This window comes from Mandrillus leucophaeus, unplaced genomic scaffold (assembly GCF_000951045.1).
Source record: "Mandrillus leucophaeus isolate KB7577 unplaced genomic scaffold, Mleu.le_1.0 Scaffold3, whole genome shotgun sequence".
Lineage (NCBI taxonomy): Eukaryota > Metazoa > Chordata > Mammalia > Primates > Cercopithecidae > Mandrillus > Mandrillus leucophaeus.
In genome coordinates this window covers 12,180,182-12,184,844 of record NW_012103142.1, presented here as the reverse complement: position 1 = coordinate 12,184,844, position 4,663 = coordinate 12,180,182, and the positions used below count along the sequence as shown (strand labels likewise).

At 50.3% G+C, this 4,663-nt stretch overlaps 1 long non-coding RNA gene across 1 annotated transcript; it reads right to left on the bottom strand.

The window, feature by feature from the left end:
- Nucleotides 1-1,270: 1,270 nt before the first annotated feature.
- Nucleotides 1,271-2,207, bottom strand: LOC105544354. The gene has a single exon (XR_001006750.1). It is a non-coding gene; the product is annotated as an uncharacterized LOC105544354 (long non-coding RNA).
- Between the last annotated feature and the right edge of the window lie 2,456 nt (nt 2,208-4,663).

The following is a 4,663-nucleotide window of genomic DNA, read 5'->3' as shown; positions in this document are numbered from 1 at the left end:
CCGTCGGGCCTGACTGGCGGCCGGCGCCTTTGGGCACCTGAGGCTTCGGAAAGGGACGGGGTTAGAGGCCCAGGGTCTCGGACTCCCTTCTCTCTACCCCTCCCCCTAGGTCGCCTCCCTGAGACCTAGGAGCACGTGCACTGGCTTTGAAGACTCCCGAAGGAAGCCGATGGGGTGGTGGGGAGGAACGGCGTGCGGCTGGCAGAAAGCCCCGCAGGGCTGGGAGTGCGGCACACAGCTCAGGGCTCACTTCTTCCCCAACCAAGCCTTCTGACAGGTGTGGAGAGGCGACTGGAATCCCGATAGGGTCCTGTACTCCTCACTATCCTCTGAACCTAGATAGAGCCCAACATTCACCCAGAGAGAGAGGATTATTGCCTGGAAACAATAAACAAATTATCCGGAGGCTGGGATGCAAATGTATCTTTTTTTTTTTTTTTTTTCTTAAGACAGAGTTTCGCTCTTCTTGTCCAGGCTGGAGTGCAATGGCGCGATCTCAGCTCACTGCAACCTCCGCCTCCCAGATTCAAGCGATTCTCCTGCCTCAGCCTCTGGAGGAGCTGGGATTACAGGCATACGCCACTACGCCCAGCTAATTTTGTATTTTTACGAGAGACGGGGTTTCTCCATGGTGGTCAGGCAGGTCTCGAACTCCCAACCTCAGGTGATCTGCCTGCCTAGGCCTCCCAAAGTGCTGGGATTACAGGCGTGAGCCACAGCGCCCAGCCCGGACTGTACTTTCTGTTTCCTTAAGTATGTTGATTGACTCTTCTGGGTCTAACTCTTATTTGACCCCTCAGGGGCCTCCCACTAGGGAGAAGGAAATGATGAAGTCAGTTCTTAAGGCCAGTCACCCACCCCTAGTCTCTTCAAGGGTGGGATGACCCTCAAGGGGATGGATTTCTGCACTGCCTCCCTGGGTGGCCTCCCACCCAGTCTCTTAGCAAACGTATCACCCCTCTTCTCACCACCACTAGCTGAGAAGTCCTCAAACTCGCTGGAGGACATTTTCCTCCCTACTGTTCGCTAGCCAGGCAAACTTCCTCCTAGACTCAAGCCATTTCTGGGTCACAGTGTGACATGCTGACCGAAACTAAGCAGGGGGAAACAACTTCCAGGCTGTGAAGACTGAAACCACAATGGAATAGGTAGCAAAATAAACCCTTGTACAATTGTCCATCTCTCTTCTCCCCCACCCCCACCAGCTGCCAGGCCAGGTTAAACTGTTTTGCAGGGCAACAGTCTGAGTGATTAGACTTTCAAAGGCATGGAAATAATTCAAATCAAATATTTATTGAGCACTTGCTGAGTGCTGGGCTGTGCAGGCAGGTCTGCCTCCATAGGGAACTCAGATATTATTTTAAGGTAGGTCCTGAGTCTGGAAGACAGTCTGGATTCAAATCTTTCCTCTCTGCTAAATTGTCACCTGTCCCTCAGTTAAGCATTGGGAACCTTGATGTTCTAATTTGCAGGGACGGCAGGGGTGGGTGGGTGTTAGTTCCCCTCCCACCTGAGGCCAGAGGTGATTAGGAGTGGTCTTTGGGAGGAACTCCTGGAGAACAGAGGGGCAATGATCGATTTCATGCTAGATGCAAGGCATTCTTCCAGAAAGACATTTCTGTTGGGAGTGGAGAGGCATGTCTGTGGCAGATCCATCTCATGCACAACCCTCACTATATCTTCTGTCCACCGGGCAGGCTTCGGTCAGTGCTGGTGCCAGGATTATCCTACTCCAGAAGAAAGCATTTTGTGGATTCAGCTGCTGCCAGGACTCGTGGCCTCACTTCTGGGGGCCTAACCTCTCCCTCCTCTCCAGGCGGTCCACTCTTGAGGCCTCCCCAGCGTCTGGCGAGTGTCGCTGGCTGAGAATGAACAGCAAACAGCCCAGCAAAGCCTCTCGCATGTCCTGGGAGCCCAGGCGGCGGGCCAATCGGCGCAGCAGGGGCAGGAGGTACTGGCGGGCCAGGCGGGCGACAGGCAGTAGCAGACGGGACAGCAGCAACCGAAGCAGCAGTGGGAACAGTGGCGCGGGCATGGCAGGGCCAGTGAATCAGTGCCTGGGAAGACAACACAGACTTTAGGCTTGCATGTCCTGCTTCCACCTCACCTGGCAAGGACATGGGGTGGGCAGGAGGTCCCTCTCCCTTCAGTTTACACCTTCCTGCTCCTGACCTCAATTTGCAGGTCGTTTTTGCTTTCATGAAGCCCTTTCTCTTGGCAAGGCAGCTAAGGCAGGAAAGTTCTCACCATAGCACAGACAGGGAGACTGCACCAAGGAAAGAGTAAACCAAGACATACAGCTTGCCATTTCCAGCTCCAGGCATTCCTATTGCTTCCTGGCCTCTCCCTTCCTCTAGTCACCCCCTCCTCTTCCACAGCCTCCATGCCCCTGGAATTCCCTAACCCTTCTCCCTCAGTCTAGCAGGAGTTCTTCTCCAGGCAATTCTAATTTTTCTTTTGGGGCTCCTGATCCACCCTGACCTGACACTTCCTGACCTCCCAGTCCCCTATCCCCACCAATCCATGGCAGCTCTCACCAGGCAGAACTGCTGCTCAGAATCAGTCTCTGGCTGGATTTGCCTGGAGTGGAGATAGCCCCAGTGGATTCAACATGGGGGTAGCCCCGCCCTGCTCTGCCCCACCAATTACAGCCTGCCTGGGTTGGGGAACAAGGAAGAAACAGCTGTGTTCTAGCACCTGGTATATTGAGGGGAGCAGGCAGCTGGGCTGGCCCCCACCTCCAGTCTAGGGGGAGGAGAGGGCAGGGAACATATGCAGGATTTCCTGCGGAGTTGGAACCCAGATTGCACTTTTTTTTTTTTTTTTTTGAGATGGAGTTTTGCTCTTTTTGCTCAGGCTAGAGTGCAATGGCGGGATCTCGGCTCACTGCAACCTCTGCCTCCTGGGTTCAAGCCATTCTCCTACCTCAGCCTCCCAAGTAGCTGGGATTATAAGAGTGTGCCATCATGCCAGGCTAATTTTTTTGTATTTTTAGTAGAGATGGAGTTTCACCATGTTGGTCAGGCTGGTCTCGAACACCCGAGCTCAAGTGATCCACCTGCTTCGATCTCTCAAAGTGCTGGGATTATAGGTCTAAGCCACCGCGCCCAGCCCAGACTGCACTTTCTAATTGTGTTTCCTTAAGAATGTTGACTCTTTTGTGCTCCAGTCCTCTCCGCTGTAGCCTCAGTAAGTGGGAGTAACTGGAAGGAGTAACTGGAACAGGACAATATATGAGACCCGCTTGCCAAAACCTCAGAAGCAGTAAGTCTACAGCCCACACACACACCTGAACACCAGGCATGCTCAGAGTGGCCGGGACAGGGAGACTAGGACCCAAGCCATCCTCCCATTTCAGTCTTCCCAGTAGCTGGAACTACAGGTGCATGCATGCCCAGTCAATTTTTTTTTTTTTTTGTAGAGACAAGTTCTCACTATGTTGCTCAGGGCTGGTCTTGAACTTCTGGCCTCAGTTGATCCTCCTGCCTCAGCTTCCAAAATGGATGAGATTACAGACATGAGCCACCAAACCCAAATTCTAGTTTTGCATAAGTGTATTTTTTTATATTAAGGCTAATTTGTAAAACCTTTTAAATAAATTCATTCAATTTTAGTCAATTTGACTATACAAAATTCTTTCTCCCAATGTTCTATATCCATTCAGGTTTTTTTATTTTCATTGATAATTGTTTATATTTATGGGATACAAAGTAATACTTCAATACATGTATACATTACGGAATAATCAGATCAGAATAATTAGCTTATATATCTCCTCAAATATTTATTTTTTTGTAGTGACAGTATTTACTTTTTAAAATTTTTATTTATTTATTTATTGAGACACGGTCTCACTCTGTCACCCAGGCTGGAGTGCAGTGGCATGATCATGGCTCACTACAGCCTCAGCCTCCTGGGTTCAGCTGATCCTTCCACCTCAGCCTCCCCAGTAGCCACTACAGATGCATGCCACTACGCCAGCTAATTTTTGTATCTTCAGTAGAGACGTGTTTGGTCATGTTACCCAGGCTGGTCTTGAACTCCTGAGCCCAAGTGATCCTCCCGCCTCGGCCTCTCAAAGTGCTGGAATTACAGGCATGATCCACCGTACCCAGTAGATATTTCAAATCCTCTCTTCTAGCCAGGCATAGTGCTACATGCCTATAGTCTCAATTACTTGGGAAACTGAGGCAGGAGGATTGCCTAAACCCAGAAGTTCAAATCTAGCCCGACCAACGTAGCAAAACCCTGTCTCTAAAAAGAAATTCTAGACTAGGCACGATGGCTCGCATGGCTAATCCCAGTACTTTGGGAGGAAGAGGTGGGCTGGATCACTTGAGGTCAGGAGTTCAAGACCAGTCTGGCTAACATGGCAAAACCCCTTCTCTACTACACACACACACACACACACACACCCCTACCTCCCTGGACATGGTGGCGTGTGCCTGAAATCCCAGCTATGCAGGAGGCTTAGACACAAAAATCGCTTGAACCTAGGAGGCAGAAGTTGCAGTGAGCACAGATCACACCACTGTACTCTAGCCTGGTCAACAGAGTGAGACTTCATGTCCAAAAAAATGCGTTTTTTAGTTGTCTTGAAATATATAATACATTGTATTAACTATAGTCACCTTGATGTGCAGAACACCAGAACTTATTTCTC